The sequence below is a fragment of the Carettochelys insculpta genome, chromosome 14 (genome assembly GCF_033958435.1).
Source record: "Carettochelys insculpta isolate YL-2023 chromosome 14, ASM3395843v1, whole genome shotgun sequence".
Lineage (NCBI taxonomy): Eukaryota > Metazoa > Chordata > Testudines > Carettochelyidae > Carettochelys > Carettochelys insculpta.
The window spans coordinates 34068520-34090233 of NC_134150.1; the positions used below are offsets into that span (position 1 = coordinate 34068520).

The 21714-nt window shown below is 42.4% G+C and overlaps 1 long non-coding RNA gene across 1 annotated transcript in view; it reads right to left on the reverse strand.

The window, feature by feature from the left end:
• The window catches only part of LOC142020704 (uncharacterized), a 28021-nt gene extending 7405 nt beyond the window's left edge, over positions 1–20616 (reverse strand). The window contains exons 1-2 of the long non-coding RNA XR_012647486.1: positions 20500–20616; positions 18243–18287 (exon numbers count right to left, since the gene is read on the reverse strand). This is a non-coding gene — a long non-coding RNA (uncharacterized LOC142020704). The remainder of the gene's footprint in view (positions 1–18242; positions 18288–20499) is intronic.
• Positions 20617–21714: the final 1098 nt, after the last annotated feature.

Consider the following 21714-nt stretch of genomic DNA (forward strand, 5'->3'; position numbering starts at 1 on the left):
AAAAGCAACCTTCCCTGCTTAAGTGAAATGAAATGAAAATGATTGTGATCTTTATTATATTGGCACTGAATCCTGCGAAGCCGCATCCCATATTATTATGGAAATGTGTTATACGAGTATGGATAACTCAATATGCCTTGACTGACTTAAACCATGGCACTCCGAGTGGAGCATACGTCATCTACAAGTCTCTTCCACTTCACTCTATTTCAGGACAAAACTTCTAACTGACCCCAGGAGTACCCAAGTTGCTGTTCATCAAGCTCAGTAGATCTTCTTCACATTTCCCGAGGGCTTCCTCTTCCGCATTTTCCTTGTGGGTTCCATTTGAGAGCTTGACAGACTATACTGAATGATTGTTTTCTGAGAGTGTGATCTAGTCACCCCCACTTTCTTCTCTTGATTTGAACATCAAATGATTCTTGTCCTGCTCTGAACCAAAGCTCCTCATTTGTGACCAAGTCTTGCCATCTGATGCAAAGAATGTACCTCAGGCATCTGTTTATTCATGTCTGTAGCTTTTGATTTGAGGACTTTTTAGTACACCAGGTCTTGCATCTATGCAAAAGCACACTCTTCACATTTGTATTAAAGATCCACAGTTCCCTCTTCACAGATATTATTTGTATTATATTATATTTGTATTGTATTAATTATATCTTAAATATGCTCTGTGCAAAATGGGGCAGGTAACTGATCATTTAAAAACATGTAATCCCCAGAAAATGTGTATTTTATTTGCATGCATGTCTCTTTTCTGTACATGAAGTTAGAAATATAAAGTGTAAACCTGTTGATGAATCTAGGTCTTCTAGTCAAAGCCATTAGTGGTACTTAAGAAACTCAATGGGCCTATGCTCAAAACAATGATCTGTAAATAGTTTTTCCTGTGAACCTAAACTATGGTTAGTCCTATAAAGACACAGGATCATGCCACCTGGTGCTGGAATCCATCTTGAATTTGGTGTTTTTCCACAGTGGTGGGAGAAGTGAACGCAGATTTCCCACCTTGCAGAAATTCCACTTAAGGTGTCAGAAGCAAACAATGATGGTCTGCAGCTAGCTTCACAGACTGCTCCCCAACACAAGAGGACACATGAGAAGACCTAGAAATAAAATAACTAACAAAGAGGGAGAAGCTGTTAGATCAAGGTCAGAAAGAAAAAGATCAACTCTGGCCCAGAAAATCTTTATCTGAAATAAACGTAGGCTGAGAAATTATTTGTAATAATTTCCCTTAGGCTGTATCTACACTACCACACTCCTTCGAAGGAAGGATGGTAATTAGGGTGGTGGGAGCTTACTAATGAAGTGCTGAGCTGCATACGCAGCACTTCATTAAGCAAATTTCCCCCCCGCGGCAGCTTTGAAGTTTTAAACTTTGAAGTACCAGCTCGTGTCTAGCCGCAGTTCACCCACCGGTACTTTGAAGTGCTGGGGCAACTCTGAAGTCCCTTTACTCCTCATAATTTTGAGCCGCGGCTAGACGTGAGCCGATACTTCGAAGTTTTAAAGTTCGAAGCTGGGAGGGGGGAAATTTGCTTAATGAAGCGCTGCGTATGCAGCACAGCACTTCATTGGTAAGCTCCCCACACCCTAATTACCATCCTTTTTTCAAAGGAGGGTGGTAGCGTAGACAAGCCCTTCGTGTATTAGGCTTAGTCAGCATGATTTGTTTTAGCTTAGTTACTTACTTTGATCTGTCTGTTATCACTCACAAAAACTTAAATCCTATGTTTTATACTTAATAAAAATCCCTTTTGTTTACTATCAAACCTAATGTAAATGATTGTTCTGGGGTGGGGAATAAAGGGAAAGAAGGGAAGAAGGATTCTTTTGAAGATGGGTTTACTTTCAAAAGAGCAGCATCTACACTGGCTTTCTTCTTTTGAAAGAAGCTCCTTCGAAATTAGAATATGCAAATGCGTGGAATATGCAAATGTATGCCTCATTTGCATTTTATTTATCTCATTTGCATGCCTCTTTCGAAAGAGGAATGCAATTGTAGACACACTCACTCTGTGAATGAGATGGCTACATAATTGGCAAAAACTTCTAAAGAAATATAGGTAGGGCATTATGGTGCAACAAGAACTGAACCAATATGGGTACAGGCTAAGCAAAATACAAAAGATCACAAATTAAGATCTTAAATTTGAGAAACACCAGCTAGTTATAGAACATTTAAATAATGACTTAAATTACCTAAATTACACTAACTATGGTGTGTGATATTTACTCTGCTGAAAAACAAAGCCCATTATAACCATCTTTTTTAGTCTTAGAGGGATAGCTGTGTTAGTCTGTAGCTTTAAAAACAACAGTCTTAGTCCCTAAGGTGCCACATGTCTGTGTGTCATAATTTCTTATATAATGATGAACATGCTGTAAGGCTATAGAGACATACTGCACTTTCTGGCAGGGACACATATGTTAGTACATCTCGTTGGCCAAGTCTGTTCAGGAGAGTCTTGGTAATGGAAAAAGAAGGTTGTTGTAAGTGAACACAGAAGTCCTTTGGCAGAGATGTGCATGCAAGAATTCACAGAGCCTTTTGGATTGTGCCTTAGCCTAATCAGTGATGTCAACCTGTCAACTCCAATAGCATTTACAATTGTTCAGCTTGCTTCAGAAAGTAAATTAATGTATTTACACTGTGGTGGAGTCCTTGGGTCTCTCCATCTGCCTCCTGCACCCAGTCACAGAAAGGTAGTTCTCCTATCTAAACTCTAAGATGAAATCCATACAAACTGGATATGCCAGGAATACTCTTGCCCAGAAAGCCCTGACTCCTTATCAAAAGGTCATCCTTATCAAAAGGTCATCTTTTTCTGACAGAAAGAAGATCCTTCCCACCACCACCACTTCCTTTGTTAATGTCTAGGGAAATATCTTAAATCTTTTCATGAATGTTTGGTCACAACCTACTTCTATTTGCCTAAAGAGACACTGTGGATCATATAACAGATGAATCATGCAAAAGGAGGAGTGTACTTATTCATGGGGAAAAATAATAATAAGTTGGCTATTGGCAGAAATAAAGAACCACAGCAGTCACCTGTGCTTTGGATTCTCAAACTTTAGCAACCCAAGGACCCCTATTTGATTTAAAAAATTTCATGGACCCCTGAGCTGCCCTCTAATTTTCCCTGTGGGTGCTCAACCTTCTGCTCATTCCCAGGCCCTGCCCCACTCCTTGCCCCAACCCTACCTCTTCCCATTTCCACTCCTCTTCCCTGCTTCTTTCTGCCCCCTCCCTTCAAAGCATGTCCTATTCTCACTCCTCTCTCTCCTTTCCAGTGCCTTTGCATGCCTATTGGTGGCATGCAGGATTCACTGGAAGGGATAGTGAGAAGAGCAGAAGGGCCATTGGACCCCAGTTTGAGGACTGCTGTTCCAGCAAATGAATGGGAGAAAGCAGAAGACTGTGAAGATGGTGTTGCCATGGGGACTTCAGTTTCCTTGACCATAGGGTTCTGGTCCAGGAAAAAAGGATTGCTAAACAGAGATGGGGTTCACCTATCAAGGAAGGCAAAAAGAATACTTGGGTACAGACAGCTAATCTAGTGAGGAGAGCTGTAAACTAGTTCTGAAGGGGGGGGCGGGTAGGAGACCAAAGCCCAAAGATTAGTCAAAATATGGAGATCTAGGAGAAGGATCAGACTAGCATTTTAGATGTTTGTAAACTAATGCAAGATGTATGGGAAATAAGCAGGACAATTCAAAATACTTGTAAATAAACACTGGTGGGATAATATGGATGACTGGAATACTGGTTATAGAAGGGTAAACTTGCTCAGAAAGGACAGGCAAGGACAGACGGAGGAGGTGTTGCCTGGTATATTAAAAATGTATATGCTTTCACTGAGGTTCAAGTGGACATAGGAGATAGATGTGTTGAACATTTCAGTGGTAAAAATAAAAGGGGTGAAAAACAAGGGTGATGTCATGGCAGGAGGGTGGGGGGTCTACTACTGACCACCTAACCAGAAAGAAGAATTGGGTGAAGCTTTTTATTAGACACCTAATAAAATCATCCAAAGCACAAGACTTCGCTGAGATGGGGAATTCAACTATTGAGACTTCATTTGGGGAAAAAAAAGAAAAACAGCAGGGCCCAGATTATACAACAGCTTCTTGGAATGTACTGGAGACATTTTTCTTTCTTTTTTTCTTTTTTTTTTTAAATTTTGGAAGGTGAGCAAAGCTCCTGAAAGGGTGTTCTAGATTTGAATTTTACAAATAGGGGGAACTGGTTGAGAATTTGAAAGTGGAAGGCAGCTTGGATGAAAGTGATCACGAAATGGCTTGGATGAAAGTGATCATGAAATGGTAGAGTTTGTGAGTCTAAAGAATAGTAGGTGAGAGAACAGCTAAATAAAGACAATTGATTTCAAGAAGGCAGATGTTACCAAACTTGGGGAGTTGGTAGGTAAGATCCCATAGAAAATAAAACTCATAGGGAAAATATTTCAGTAGAGTTGGCAGTTTTTCAAAGATTATTAAGGGCACAAAATTAAACTATCCTGCTGCATAGGAAAGATAGGAAGTATGGCAATAAACCATCCGAGCTTAACCAGGAGATCTTTAATGAGCTAAAAACCAAAACTAAGTACTACAAAAAGTGGAAACAAGGTCAAATTATAAAGGGTGAATACAAATAAATAATACAACTATTCTGGAAGAAAAACAGAAAGGTCAAGGCACATAAGGAAGTCAGAACAACTAAACACATAAAGACAGGCCTGTTCTCTCCTACAGACAACCTCCCAACCTTATGAGGATTCTCACTAGCAACCACAGGCCATACCACAATAATACTAATCCTGGAACTTTTCCTTACAACGAACCCCATTGCCAACTTTGTCCACATTATCTATTCTGGAGATACCGTCACTTGACCTAACTATGTTAATCACAGAATCACGGGCACATTCTCCTGTTCCTCAACTAACATCATATATGCCATCATGTGCCAACAATGCCCACACACCATGTATATAGGACAGAATGCAAACACTCTTTGACAAAGAATGAATGGACACAAAACAGACATAAAAAAGTTCCAAACACACAAACCTGTCAGCCAGCACTCTAATGGAGTGGGCCAGTCTGTTAATGACCTGAAAGTCTATGTTTTACTGAAAAGGAACTTTAACAACCATCGACAGAGGGAATGCTCAGAACTTTCATTTATATTCAAATTTGACACATTAACACATGGCTTGAACTGGGACAGCAATTACCTGGCCCATAAGGACTTTTTTACATACTTTGTTTCATCTAACTCTTAACCTCCCCACCCCACATCCCTTCCTGCCGCCCCTCTGCTCTTCTGCTTTGCCAACCTTGATAACAATGTTTCTGATCTGTCAACCTTGATAACAATTTTTGGACCTCTGGGCTTTATATATTGAGTCTGTTCTGGTATGGCTATGATCCGAAGAAGGGGGTCTGCCCCAGGAAAGTTCATCACCTAATAAATTATTTTGTTAGTCTCTAAAGTGCTACATGAGTGCTTTTTCTGTTTTGATACAATACAGACTAACACAGCTATCTCTCTGTCACTATAAAGACATAAAAAGTAACAAGAAAACATCCTGTAAATACTTTACAAGCAAGAGAAGACCAAGGACAGGGTAGGGGAAAAACTTGGTGAGGGGAAGAACAAGTATCAGAAAACAGGGAAATGGCAGAGATGTCTAATGACTTCTTTGCTTCAGTTTTTACAAATAAATTTGGTGGTGATTAGACATCTAACATAGTCAAAGTCACTGTAAAAGAGGTAGGATGAGTGGTTAAAATAGGGAAAAAAAGTTAAAATTACTTAGACAAATTAGATGCCTTCAAGTCACGAAGACCCGATGCAGTGCTTGCTAAAATACTGAGGAAGCTGACTGCAGCCATATCTGAGCCATTAGTGACTATCTTTGAAAAATCAAGGAAGACAGCAAAGATTCCAGGATACTTTAAAAGAACATACATAGTGCTTTCAAACAGGGAAATAAGGACAACCTGAGGAATTACAGATCAGTCAGCTTAACTTCAGTACCCAGAAAGATAATGGAGCAAATAATTGAACAATCAATTTGCAAATATCTAGAAGATAATAAGGTGATAAGTAATAGTCAGCATCACTTTCTCAAGAAGAAATCATGCCAAAATAATCTGATAGCTTTGTTTACAGGGTAACAAGCCTTGTTGATTGGGGGAAAGTAGTAGATATGGTATATCTTGACTTTAGCAAGGGTTTTGATACTATTTCACATGATCTTCTCAAACAAACTAGGGAAATACAACCAAGATGGAGCTTCTATACGATGTATGCATAACTGGTTGGAGAATAGTTATCAATGGTTTACAGTCATGCTGAAAGAGCATATCAAGTAGGTCCTGCAGAGATTAGTTCTGTGTCCACTTCTGTTCAAAATCTGCATCAATGATTTAGACAATGGTAGAGAAAGTACACATAAAATTTGAGAATTACACCAAGTTGGGAGGGGTTGCAAGTACTTTGAAGGATAGCATTTTATTTCAAAATTACCTGAACAAACCAGAGAAATGGTCTGAGGTAATTAGGATGAAATTCAATAAGGACAAATGCAAAGTACTTAACTTACAAAGGTTCAGAGAAGAGCAACAAAAATGATTAAAGAACACAAGACCTGTGAATGAACATTGCAAAAATGGGTTTGTTTAGTCTGGAAAAGAGAAGACTGAAAGGGGACATGATTACCGTTTTCAAGTACATAAAAGGAGGAGGGACAAAAGTTGTTCTTCTTAACCTCTGAGGATAGGTCACGAAGCAACGGGCTTACATTGCAGCAAGGGATGTTTATGTTCAACATTAGGAAAAACTTCCTGTCAGGATGGGTAAGCACTACATCCTATTGCTAAGGAAGATTGTAGACTGTCCATCACTGGAGATTTTGAAGAGCATGTTAGGCAAATACCTTTCAGGGACGGTCTAGATTTAAAAAACTCCAGTCCATCCATGAGCACAGGGGACTGGTCTAGATAACCTCTCAAGGTCCCTTGCAGTTCCATGATAAAACTGGAATGTAAAATTAGAACATGCTAGTTTTCCAATATAAGGAAAGCAGTAAAAGAACAATTGCTTTGGGACTGCTTGTTTGGCACTGTAGTACCTTGGACAGCCACTTCATTCCAGGCCATTTAAAAGGAAAAGGGCAGCAAGCATCTGTGTCAAACCCTTTTTGTGTCTAAGCAGCTGAAACTGGACCATATCACAATGTTGGTCTTAACATATCACAATGTTGGTCTTTGTGAAGTGAAGATTAACCATCGAAGAAAGTTTATATGTAAGGAGATTTCCTACATAAACAGCCTAGGCCTGAGCTGGTTGGAGATTGACTACGCAAGATTAAAAAGGCCTATGTGATGGGCTGGACTAAGTCCTGAGGCCCCCACTGCTGGAGGCTTTGTGGTCCTGACAAGCCTTGCCCACCAATACAGAGGTGCTCAGGAGCTGATTACCGTAACTGTTTGGAAAGCAGCCAATCAGAGTCCATCAAGCTAGTATAGTGAGAGCTGCTGGAACAGAGCAAGTTCAGTTCTTTGCTGGAGCTGGAGGAAAGCAGATGGTGCTCTCAGCTGGCCACTGCCACACCAACTGGATAGGCCCTGAGGAAAGGGTCAAGAAGATTCTAGGGCCATGGGGAGGTGGTCCAGGGAATTATAGCAGCAACTTAGTTATTTAAATGGACAATGCAGATAATTGCCATCTACAGGGTTCCAGGACTAGAGGGACCTGAAGTAGGGGGGGACCCAGGTCTCCCCAAACCTCATTAGCTAATGTGGGGAGTGGGTTGGACAGGGAGGCATCCCCAGGTGTGTGTGGTGAATACTGCCTCCAGGAAAGGAGCCCTGGGACAGAGCTCTCTTCCAAAGCTAAGACAGAAAGAGACAGAGACACAGAGGGTCCCTGCTGGATTTGAACCCCAGAAGTTGTTTGTGTTGCTTTTAGCTCACATACAGATTGTGTGTGACTCAGACTGAGAGCTGAGTAAGCACACACACACACACAGAGCGAAACATAGTGTATCACACACACACACACTCATCCAGGGCTGCTCCTGATAGGTGAGTGTGACTCTATTACAGCCAGTATATACATATGTCAGGTGTGTCTTTTCCTTAATATTTATATAAGAAGTGTAAAACCAGTGACTTGGAGATTCATATTGGGAGCAGGAATTAAAGTTAGAAATGAGTGATGTTTGAGAGAATTTTTGATCATTGTCATTAGAATGAGTCATCTCATATAGTCTTATTTTCAGAAAAGCTCAATAGTTGTGTGTCTCTCCAAACTTCAAACACCTATGAGCAGATGGGAATAAGGGGACTTCGAAGTAGCCGGGGTCCTTTCGAAAAGGAGCCCCATCTGGACGAGCCGCATCAATTTCAAAGTGCCGCGGCCACCCGCATGCTAATGAGGTGCTGAATATGTATTTCAGCGTTTCATTAGTAAACTTCGAAATGGACATTTGCATGGCCATTTCGAAGTTTTTGGCTAGTGTAGATGTAGCCCTGGGGAGTTGTGCCATAAACTTCAGTGGGGCCAGGATTCCATCCCAGGTACATTATTTTCAGGGGTTGTGAAGGAACTGCAGCTTCCCTTGATTTTAGGTCTGGTTTTCCTGCATATATTTCCAGGCAAGCAGGGTAATAGATGAATAAATGTACCACTGCTTCTAAAAAACCATAAATCATCTTGGAAATACACAGCACCTGAAATTGCATGGAAAAGGGAGATTTATTCTCCTACTTTGCTGTTTGCCTGTGCAAGCTTTATTTTTCCATCTGGATGGTCCAAAACCTACAGTAAATTTTCTTTACCTGAACTCTTTGTTCGAAGGCCCTGTGTTCACTGCAGTGTTAGCTCAGGGTATAACTCAGGTGTTGCCCCTCTCCTGACTCCCCTGTTCTCCCCTTCCACACAAAATCTCTAGCTCAAATTACCTGGTGCTTTACACTAAAACTAGCTGGCCCATCGAGATTGACAGGTTGAAGCTCAAGCTCTGCTGATGACTGAGCTACCAATACAGTGAAGTCACAGCTACTCAGTATGGCTAACACAATCACTCTGCACAGGCTGGATGTTCTGCAACAGAGCTTCGTCCCTCACTAGGGCTGACAACTTTCTCAGCAAACAAAACTGAACACTTTTGCTATGCCTCTTCTCCGAACCCCATCCCCTGCACATGCTCAGTCCTTCTGTCACACATTCTTTCTCCCTGGCTCATTCTCACCAGACTAGGGAAGGTACCTTTCCAACTGGGTGCTCGGTTCAAAACTGGATAACAGGACACTCTACTTTGTAGGCTAACTTGAGCAGAGTTAACTTTAGAGTAGATTACTTAAACTGCTACTGAAGTGAGGACAGATTCTCAGTTGTTTGTGTGGGCATGCAGACCGTGTTGTCACATCTTTACCATTTGATAGTAATTAGCATCATTTCACATTCCAGGTACGTGCTAATGTCAGCACAAGAACATCTGTAAAACTTTTAATGGCAACTGCTGAATCTGTTATTCGTGGGCACAAGGGAGTGTGAGAAAGAGAATCTGAATCCCAGCCTCTCCAAATGTCAGGAATTGTAGGGGTTAATCGCAGAATTTTGTCTGCAACAGTTTAGGGGTGTTTTGGCAACACACTCCCCCATAACTGAAAAGCCAAGGACATGCCTTAGGAAAAGCCAGCACTCCAGATAAGCAGTGGTGTTACTATAGCAAAACATACATAGATAAGGATAAAGAGAAGGGAACAAAAACATTGTGATCTAGTGCAATCAGATGTAACAAACACACATAAGCAAAATAAGGAACAGAATAACTAGTGGTAGGTCAATAACTAGCAAACAAGGAAATACCTTAAATGGTAATGAGTCACCTAACAGAACTGCATAGCAAGGCAGGAAAAAATGGTATATAAGGCAAAACAGAAAGTATGGCAATTTGGACTTCACTGATGGGCCATGGCTCTGGTGCCTCGGAAGACTACAGAACTGCCACTTGTCCACAGCTGATTGGGGTCCCCAGGTGCTGAAGTAACATAAGACCTGCTTTCCTGGTATGCTTTTTAATTAAGGCATTTTGTTAAAACTTGTCAGGGAATAAGTGTGTTTGACAGACACCTGTGCAGCGTGTTTTGTACTCAGAGAACCCAGTGTCGAACCTAAATTACTCTTGCCTGCAATAGGGGTATTTGCATGAAGAAAAAATCTCCAAAGACACTGTTTTGATTTTTGGTGTCCAACAATCTGAGATTTTTGTCTTTCACCCTGATCTGGGAGGAGAAACCTTTCCAAACTCTTGAAAATTTTCAGAGGATAGGAAAACTGTTTCCTGTGGCTATAGTTTCTAGGAGTCTACATGAGACACATACAATACCATCATCCTCAGAAAAGGTTGCAATAGTTTGTAGTTGGTGACTAGGTCTATCGAAGTCAATGGAGGAACACAGATTTATACCAGCTGAGGATCTGGCTCATTCACAAATTCAATGTCACTTGTATTACATACATTAAAGGTTAATGACTCCTAATGCAATTATTCTTCTGAACCACAGGTAAAGACTTAAATAAACTGGCAAATATTAACTCTGGTTTCATTCGATAAGCTGTTTTTCACCTTGTTCACTTAGTATAGGCTTTCTTTTGGAACTTTGATAAGACAGCTTCAGACAAAAAAAATTATAAGGCACATGATCAATGCCAGTAGTTATTTAATATTCTCAGTTACCTGCAGTAGTTGAATATGCAATTAATTCAGTACACTTGAGGTGTATGGGGGGTTATTTTCAATGAGCCTTAACCCAGTGTTCCTTCTAACTTTTCCCATTCATGAGAAAAATAAATTTTGTTATGTGTACCAAGGCATGGGATGTGTACCACCAATAGCAACACATGCTGCCCACAGCTGGGCAGCACCTGAAACTCTCCTGGGAGGCCAGCCAGAGCGCTCAATTTACAGGGAACGCTGCCTTAACCTGGACCTTGCAAAAGGCACTGACACCAGTGTGGTCCTTTTGAAAGTGTCTCAGCCCTGTGCACACAAGAGTTATCACACTGAAAATGGCCACACTCAGGAGGAACCCAGGGACTCTTTCTCCTCTGTGATCATATATTGGTATCCTGAGTCCCAACACAGTTTGGGCAACACTCCATTTCATTAAGCAGTGAGAAGTTGATGGATGGGCAATCAAAATCCCATTGGAAGCAGAGGCTCACAAACTGCTTGAATAAGCAGGATCATAGCATATGTCACAGATCTTGTAATTATACTGAAGCAGACAAAACAAAAAATATGGATCCTGCTGTTCTTTGTGAGTAGGTGTAACGTGCCTCTGTTGACAGCAATCTTGTCAAGCGGTGGCAACGTTTCCATTTGCTAAACAGCACCTACAATTATAAAGCATGTTCCTTGCACCCTCCTAACTGGGCTATTCCCCATAATCAGCCCTACAAAGATATTAATAAAGAAACTGTGGAGGACTGCCCCTTACCTTGAACTGTCAGAAAAGTATATACTTATTGTAAAATGTATAAGATCTATGAACTTCAATCTGAATATTTTAAAAATAAATTTCAGATCCATAACATCATTTTTAATATACTCTCTTTAAAATACTGCAAAACATTTGCCCACTGCCCTGGAGAAGTTAACTCCAGGAAGACCCTGTGGTGAGACCGGGCATCAGGTGTTGTGATGGTCTTGAAAGAACACACATTTGCAGTTTGCTGCTGTTTCTTAACTTGTTCAACTCAGGTCTCTTGATCTGCAGGAAGACAGCCTAGAAGAGTTAATTAAGGGTTCAAGTGGAATCACTCGGAGTTTTTAAATCAAGATTGAATATATTTCTAAGCTGCTTGCTTTAGCTCCACCACAAGCTATTGAGTTCAATGCAAAACTCACTGGATGAAGTTCTTCGGACCTGTGCGAGGCCAGGTATTATACATGAGAATCATAATCATCCCTCCCAGCCTTAAAATGGGTAAGATAGCTTCTGGAACTAATGTTAAATTCCCATCAGTGCAAAGCTCTGTGATTAAGCTTTGCAAATGAAATGCTTAGAGAATCTACTCCACTCTGCTATCCCATGAAGATTTATGAGCGATACCCTAAATTCCTTGAATTAAAGCAACCATTCCAAGGAAATTCTCCTCTATTTCTAATCTTCAATGTTTTTGTTGTGCTTCTTAGTAGAGGAAATAAAAAGCACAGTCTTTTGCCCCAGGGTTATAGCTGGAAGGAAAAGACCTCTTTTGGAATGCAAGAAGAGCTTAACATTTTTCTTATTTTGTTCTCATCAGTATTTACTGGAGAAACACAGTCTGCATTTCGAATGCACCCTTCCACTGGAGATATCGTGAAACTTTACTGGTCTATCAAGGCGTGAAGACCTTTTGGAACCAGTGATGACTTCTCTGCCTGTCCAAAGGGTTAAATACCCTGTCTCCAGTGAATAATACCCAGGGTACAGTGAATGTGGGCAGGCATCCTTAAGTGTGACAAATGCAATGTCTTCTAAATTACAACAACACATATCCTGGAACAGGATTTATCAGGAAATGCTGATGTTACAAGCTGCTAGTATAAATCATCACTTGGAAGGCAGGACACATAAAACTGCCTTGACATGTGGAATAGTTTGGTGTATGCAGACTTTCAAAGCAGTGCATGTAGCCAAGAAATCACTGGCTCTCGATATGGAGCAATGTTTTTGGAGCACACCTAATCCACACATACAGAACGCTGGGTACTAGGGCAGAGTCTAGCAGCCAGCACAGAGACTTTTAATGGTATTAGTAAACACTCAGGTTCCACCATAAAAGGATGACACGACTCTTCTCTAGTGCCAAGAATGCACATTCTGCTACAAAGCAAAGAAAAGTATGCAGTTAGGCCCACAGGCAGAATACCCAAGATCCACTCATGCTCATAAATACTAACCAACTTATTGTGCTTATGAACCAAAATTAATTACCCGTCTCTGCTCATTTTGTCAAAGTAATGTATTCACTAATTCCACGTGAGAGCTGAACGTCATCACGTTACACAAGGTCACATTTGTATACCACTGACGCAGGGCCCAATCCTTCCACCCTTTGTCACAGAAATAGTCATCACTCAGATGTGGGCATCTGACAAGGCAGGTCTTTGCCCACTAAAGGTTATGCTCCAGAATATCTGTTAGTCTATAGGGCGCCACACGACTTCTTGTAGTTATCACTCACGTAAGTAATCTTATGTCAAATAAGTCAAACAAGGGATATTTTTGGAAGTGTCATTGGGTCAGGCCTGTGTTTCTGAATGAATAAGATGGGCAGGATGTACTGTACAGCAAAGATGGAATCAGCTGTTCATAGATTCCTGTTCCTCGTTGGCACTCCCATCCCACTCTCAACAAATATTTCTGAAGTTGATTGCAGAATGACTAGTACACCATTATGAGGAGATTCTAGCAGAAACAATGGCCCATTGGCTCCCCTTTGGATAGCCCAGGAGATAAAATGCAAATCTACTAACTTCCCAGACAATAGCCCCAGTGAACACAATGACTCTTCCCACAGATACTGATTCTTAGTACCTAAAGTCCTAGGCCCTTTACCAAGTGTAATGCCAACAGAAAGAACCGAACCTGGGACCTCTGGGGCTTAATATGTGAGTCTGTATTGCTTGAGCCAAAAAGCAGCTCCCTCTCAGCTAAGGCTATAGAGCAGACTTCACACTCCCTTGTCAGTGGTGTCAGTGTCTGTGGGGTTACACAAGTAAACCTATGTCCTTTTCAGCAATAACTGCAAAGACCGCTTCAGCCCAATACAATCATGTCTTTTTATTTTTATTTTTTGAAGCTGACATGATTTTGTACCACAACTAAAGCAGCATGGGGCTCTGCCACTTAAAACTAAGCTGTGTTCCCCTAGAGATGTCCTTCACTTCTGTGAAATGTAGGCATCTGAGGTACTCCAGAGGATGGAATGGAGTCAGTGGGGCGAAGCTGAGGATCTGGAACTGAACATTACTAAGGCTGGGGAGTTCAGAACTGCAGTTACAATGTAGGCTCATCTATAATGGAAAGCACAGAGCAACACTGAAATCATCTTAGCGCCTGATCCAAAGACCACTGAAGTTAGTGGGAGCCGCTCTCAGTAGACATTGGAAAGGGCCATCAGCTTCCAAATCACGCAGTTCAGTCCAGGTTTGCTCATAAATTGGCTAAAATTGGCTCCAAAACTCACAAATTTTAGAAAAAAAAGGCTTGGATTTTGGACGTTCTAATGAAAGCTTTGCATATCTCCTCTTAAAGAGACATTGTTCAGGCTTGGAACTATATTTAAGGAGAGTATTTTGAAAGGCCTGTGAATGCTGTTAAGGCAGAGCCATTAAAACACATGAATGAATATTTGCAGCAATTTCCTCCTATTTCAGCAATTCTTGGGCTCTCTATTTGATCATGCTGCATCTCGGGTTTCTTACATTTCTGGATAATGTTCTTGCTTTCACTTGTTTCAGTTGTTTCACACACTCTTTGTTGCATGAAAAAATATTTTTTCCAATTTTGTTTCTTTATGTACCTTGACATTAAATGAATTAGATGTATCTTGCTCTTTTTTCTTTTAGTTCTTATTAAACTGTTTGTGAGTTTCAAGGACTTATATCCCAGAGGTTTAATATCAGGATTATAGGTGTCTAGGCATCCAGAAAATCATTTAAGACTTTCACAGCATATAGGTTTGCGTCATCTCTAAACCTTCCTGATTAGCTCTATCTCTAAAACTGAATTAAACAGAACTGCTACATTTGGGTAAGAATGATGAAGTAACACAGAATAGTAATTCAGGGTGTGATCCTACTTCCATTCGAGTCAATGACAAAACTCCCATTCATTTCAAATAAATTAGGAATATAGGCTTAAATCTTATTGCTTTTGAAGCTTTTATACTTCTTACCCAAATTCTAACCTAATCCAACATCTAACTCCTCTTCCCATAACTTAGCACTCTTTTACTTAGATAAACATTAGGACTACAGTTACAGTAGCAAGTTTTACAAAAAAAAAAAACAAAAACAAAAACCAGTTTTGTGGACAAAACTGGTGGAATGTCCACCCACAAAATGCATTTTATTGACAGTTTGTCAACAAAACTCAGCACTTTTGCCAGCCAGCAGCGTTCTACTTCTCAGCCATGAGGCAAAATGCTGCTGTTGACAGAATCTGTCGACAAGAATCTGTCGACAAAAAAGCTGTGTGGATGCTCTGTGGGGCCTTCTCTTCACAGACAGAGCATTCAGAACAAAGGGCAGCTCTGTCTGCTGTACTTCTGGGTGCCTGTTTTATTAAGAGAACAGCCGGGCAGTTCAGCCACTCTGTTGACAGAGCAGAGTGCTCTTCTGACTGGCTTTTGGGTGGCCGCACTCTGTTGATAGTTTTGTAAGGATATCTCTTCTGACAGTGACTTCTGTCAACAGATAACTGCAGTGTAACCATCGCCTATCAGACTGAATTGACCTAAAGAATAAGTTTCTAAAGAAAAATATCTGAGCAACAGAAATAGTTGAGTAATTTTTTTTTAATTGCACTGAAAGTAGCCACTTGGTTTGGAATTAAGCTTTCCTTGGCATCATTTGCAATCTGAACTTTGTGCTAGTGCACGAGAACTAAGAAGCAAAGGAAAAAGTCAAAACTGACTTCTCTGCTTTTCTTGTCCAAAATGAAATGCAAAATAAAAAATAAACTGTTAAATATTAGATGTTTAAGATCCCTTTAATCTGAATAATCAAAATTCTGCATATAAGCCATTCTGTGTTTCTAACTCTGGTCTTAAGTGTTGTAGTGGAACAGAGTGGGCGCCCACTAACCTGGAAGGGGAGGAACCCCTCCAGGAGCCATTTTGTGATTGAACCTGGCCCCTCCCAGTCACCTGACCAAAAGTCAGGAGGTGGGGCCAGGTCTATAAAGCCCAGCCTGAGAGCTCAGTAGGAGACTGACCTCCAGGGGAGCCTGAGGTCTGTTCCAGGCCCATGGCCTGGGAAGCTGAGAACCTGCTAGCAGCTGTAGACTGGCATTGACCTCCCAGACCCTAGCCGCCTCTGGAAACCCAGAGAGACTGCCTGGACACCTGGGTATGTGCTGAGGGGGAGACCAGGAATGGCCTAGGGAACAGTGAGGATCATTAAAGGTGTGTGGGTCAATGTGTTGTGGTCTGGATTCCCTGCTGACCCACTCAGCAGACAGCTCTCAGTGACCCGTACCCTGGGCTGGGATGCGGTGTAGTGGGTGGGCCTGTGTCCCTGCCCCTGGACCTGCTCCCCACTACCCATCTACCAGGTGACAGTTTCCCCCTGCTCTGCCAATGCAGGTGAAGTGCCTGCCCTCTCAAGAGCAGGGAGACAATCGCAGACTGCTGCCCCACCCTGAACTAGGGCCTGGGCCCTCTGGGAATTGTTTGTTTGCTGCCCTGTCCTGAGCTAGGGCTGGGACCTTCTTTGAGACATGAGCTAATTTCCCCAACTGAGACTGTATGTCTGCTGCCCTGCCCTGAACCAAGGCTTGGGCCCTCCTGAGACTGGGTGTTTTGATGCCCCACCCTGTGCTAGGGCCTGGGTGCATTGAGGACATGTAGGCCCTGTCCTGAGCCAGGGCTAGGCCTGGACTGGAGTTAATTTTCACCAGCAAGGCCGGGCTCCTGAGCTGTTGCCTCTCCCCCAGTGGAGACAAGGTGGGACTCAAGGAACTAGTGATTTGTGGGTTTGTTGCAATACCTGTGGCAGTGGGGCACTACTTGAGTGTGATGGTGGTGGTAAGGCTAAGCTTATCCACCAAGGCCCCTCCCCCAGCCTAGTGGGAGGGGTTACTGGACCCAGACTCAATAATTGAACATTTGGGACAAATCAAAAAAACCTAGGGACGGGTGGTGAGGGTCACAGGTTTAAAACAAGGGAACTGGAAGGGGACACCAAGCAGAGACCCCCACATAGTGCCCGCTGCTCCTCGAAGCTGGCTAAGGAGCCAGCAGACACCAGCCAGGAGAACTCTGCTGGGATGGAGAGTGGCCAACCACTGACCTAGAGGGGGAGGAACCCCTCAAGGAGCCCACCCAGATACAGTGTGTATTTGCAGACAGAATGCTGTGTCAGGACCTATTTGCTGGAAGGACTGCTTAGTCAAAGGATGAAGCCCTGACAGATCTCACTAGGGATGTCTAAACATTTTAAGGAGAATGCTGGCAAAACATCCAAGCGTGGGAGACATGTGAGTGTTTCAAGGCCAAGGTTCTGTTCTTTGTTTTGAGAACCAAGTTGAAGATTACTCAATAGTTTCACTCATTTGCACGATTCTGGGTCTCACCCTCATGCTTTGTTTTTGGACAGTGGCATAAGGGAGCCCTGCTGCCTGATTTCTTGATACTAAATACAGAGGATTACAGAGTTGATACGGCTCAGTAGAATAATACTACAGCACAGAAGTGGTTTACCTCATGCAAAGAAATAATCCAATTGCTTCAACAGAGCCTGGAGGAAAGATGCCCTGTGTTTGGGGGTGTGATGAGCTGATAAATTTGGGAATCCCTCCTAACCTTTAGGGCTGGTGCTTGTTTAAACTTTCTTTATATGGGGTGGTGTCTCAGGCATGGGGTTGTGGCAGACCTACTGTGGTATTCTGCTGTAGAACTGATTTAAAAAAAAAAATCACCAGAAATATTCACTGCTGTGGGTCTCAAAAGTGTAAGGCTAAAGACAAGGTCTGTGTTACACAGGCAGCTCTGGTTACTTAGCTCTTCCCATCAAATCACGCCTGAATGAAGGCCATATTTGCAGGACTAGATGATGCTTTAGGCACATCCCTGAGGAATTGGTGATGAGTCCACTGTATCCTCCGAGGTATAGTCCAAGGAGGCACTGAGTCTCACACACACACTTTAGAGTCATTATTCTCTCCCTTCTTTTGGATGTGGGGAGGAGGGTTAGTCATTTAAAGTTGACCTTTCACAGAGTATGACAACAACCTCTGTCCTGACTCAGCTGTGTAAGCTAGTGAGTAGCAGGTACAAACCTGGACTCTGCCTTTTCCCACCCACGTATTCTGGGGAAAGAGTAAGCAGGTCACACAAGGATGTATATAAGAGGGCTTCATATTCTTGGACATGTGTGTGGTCCCAGCCACAATGTAGCCCTCTGTGTTTTGCTATTTAATATGCTTTGCAAGCTACTACTCACCTGAAGCCATGGCATGGGCTTTTCCATCCTTTTAGACAGGTTTGCCTTCAATGAAACATAAATTAAGGTTTTAAGAGAATGAACACAAAATATCACATATATGTGAAGAAATAATGCATTAAAGTGACATTGTACCTTCCAAGTCTTATGTTTCACTTGGACCTGACCAACATATTTCCTGCCAAATACCAATACTGGAATCTGATAGCAGATTTCACGCTGAGTGTGATGGATAAGGATTTCTGAAATGTATGTCAAAAATTAAAATAAAGGTTCTTCACTGCCCTTATTTAATTTCTCTTCCAATTTCCTAAAAAACAGTTGCATGCATGAATGTCATGAAAAAGACACAGGGCCCAATTTATGACCTTTCCAAAAAACTGCAATAAGCAGTTACAGCCCATAATTTTATAGTAATACCATATTTATGCAAACTGCAACAATCCCTTTTCCCAGGATTTGTGGACTCTGGTGCCAGAAGAACTCCCGTGCAACAGTGAGCGAGAGAGAAGAAAAAGGGAGAAAGAAAGACAAAGAAACAAACTGGTTGCTGCCTCAGCATATAGATGGCAGGATAAATAAAAACATTTTTGTTTTAAAAGTGTTAATAAAATACCCACTAGAAACAGAAAGGCAGCTTAGAGCTGACAAGTTGGCCATAGGGCCTTCTGCAGGCTCTGGCAGAGAGGTATGAGTCAAGATGACATCTTAAGAAACTGAACTATGCTGACATTGCTTGCATTTTCTAAAATTCCCTACTCTTCTTTTCTCTAGAACAGTATTATAAAATATACTAGATAGAATAAAAGCTTTGGTCTACAGCAAGGTACAGCTTTTCCTAAGCATTCCATACTGTGACTGGTAATGAAAGAGCAAATGAAAAATTCTGGCAAATTACTTAACGTTTTATTTGCCATTTATGATCTTTGAATCATTCTCACTAATGCAGCAATCCCTCTCTCACTGAGGTCAGTGGGAAATATTCTGTGTAATCAAAACAGGGCCTCCACAATATTCTGAGATTTTAAGAGCAATATGTTTAAAAGTGGGAAACAAAACAGGTAGGAATATTATATTTTTGTCTCTATATAGTGGCATGTGGTCCAAATCTCACTGAAGACACTGGAATGGGGGGGATTTCTAATTTTTACATGAGACGGGCACTAATCAAACTAGTATTTTGATGACTCAAACAGAAAACAGTTGTGGTTTTTATAAATGAAAGTTAGGCACAAGTAAACGAGTCTTTAAATCCCTTAGAACGTCATAGAATTAGACCAGGTGTCCACAATGACGTTACCTAGTACACTGTACATTAATGACTGATTTAAAACAACATTCCAAAAGCCCTTCCCCCCTTGCCCTACACAGAAGTGACTAATAAGCCGCGTCTACACGTGCCGGCTACTTCAAAGTAGCTGCGCCAACTTCGAAATAGCGCCTGCCACGTCTACACGTGGCGAGCGCTATTTCGAAGTTGAAATCGACGTAAGGCGGCGAGACGCCGAAGTCGCTATCCTCATGAGGAGATGGGAATAGCGCCCTCATGAGGAGATGGGAATAGTGGATGTAGCCGATCCACTTCCCGCAACATCGAAATAGCGGGGTACGCCATGGCGGTCATCAGCTGAGGGGTTGAGAGACACTCTCTCCAGCCCCTGCGGGGCTCTATGGTCACCGTGGGCAGCAGCCCTTAGCCCAGGGCTTCTGGCTGCTGCTGCTGCAGCTGGGGATCCATGCTGCATGCTCAGGGTCTGCAACCAGTTGTCGGCTCTGTGGATGTTGTGCTGTTTAGTGCAAGTGTGTCTGGGAGGGGCCCTTTAAGGGAGCGGCTTGCTGTTGAGTCCGCCCTGTGACCCTGTCTGCAGCTGTTCCTGGCACCCTTATTTAGATGTGGGCCACTTTGGTGTGTAGACACTCCCCTGCAGTGCCTACTTCAATGTGGTGCTGCCCAACGTCGATGTTGAACGTTGACGGCACCAGCCCTGGAGGACGTGTAGATGTTATTTTTCGATGTCGCTAGTAGCATTCACGTATAGATGTAGCTATAGTAATTTAAAAGATATTTTGTGACTTAAGTTTTGTTTGGCTCTCCCTTCCCAGTCTGATGTTTGGAAACTGGCAATTTTTCAGTGTAACTCTTCAAACAGTTCAAACTGAATTGCTGTAAGGCAACAGCTTTGCCCATTACATATCTCTTATTAATTATTTATGATTAGTGGCATGATCTTTGTTTGACATTTTACTCATTACCTACCTGATACCTATCATCCTGCACAGGGCATGCTCTGTTTTCTGTCTTCTGCCACATAGAGACTGAAGGTCCAAGAAGTTTATCAGAAGTCCATCTAGTATTGTTTCTAATCATTGTTACTGCAGAAGTAAGAGCACAACAGAGTCAAAGGCTGGCAGGTTAAAGGGGTTTTCCTCATGCAGTGAGTGCTGTAAAGAGGTGTGTTTAAGACAAATGAGCTTTCATTTTCTTTAGCAATAGGTTTGTTTTATTGTTTTGCTTCTCGCTCCACATTCTTTAAAGGGTGAACTAACCACAGCTAGAACCAGGTATAGGAGCAAATCCAGATCCCTTCCATGGGCACTGGTGGTCTCAAAGGCAGCAGAATCAGTCTGGTTTTACTGTACTGGGGGAAGGTGTGGTGCTTGGTGATTGCTCAGGGCCTAAGGGGCCGGCAATCTGCTTTATTTTGTGTCTGGTTCCAGCTGGCTGCCAGTAAGAATAAGAGCTGCACAGAACCCACCACAGAGGTGGTCTGTGAAGTGACACTCTGAAAAGCAGAGCTCATTATACCATAGAGAAGAAGGAAGGTATGAGGAACCTACAGCTGGGAATTTGCAGCCCTAAGTACAATAAAGCTTGGCTACGTTCGTACCTCTCCCTTGCCAGCACAGGAACTGATCTCTATCTATGGACCCTGAATACTAAGGGGAAGGAAACTTCAGTGTGGTTCTTTCTCTCCAAAAGCTTTGTTGAGATGCATAGGTAGTTGTGGTGGGGCTCGGTTATAGACCTGGAGGAGCTGTTGGAATTCAGAGCGGTCCAATCAAGCCTATGGAAGGCCAGAACCATCCATGAAGCATTTGCCTCTGTACTACCTCTGTATCTCCACCAACCTCCCTCGCCCCTCCCACCCCACTATTTTTGGGAGGTAAGCCAGGCAGAACTTCACTGACAGGGTTCATGCTGCCAGAAGAGAGCCATAACTATATTTCTTGTCTGCTCTGAGCTGCAGGGTCAATGGGAGATCATCCCCTCCCTTCCTTTTACCAATCTGTCCACCAGCACAGGTTCCAGCAGCCATGGAGAGCTCTTGTATGGCCTGGAGAGTGGGGGTGGATTTGAGAGGTTGTCATATGGACCCACATTCCAAAGGGGGCTTTAGAGAAGCTGGGGCTATTACTGGGCAGCCCAACAATGTTTGCTCCCATGACACAATGGGAAGATGTTAGGCAAAAT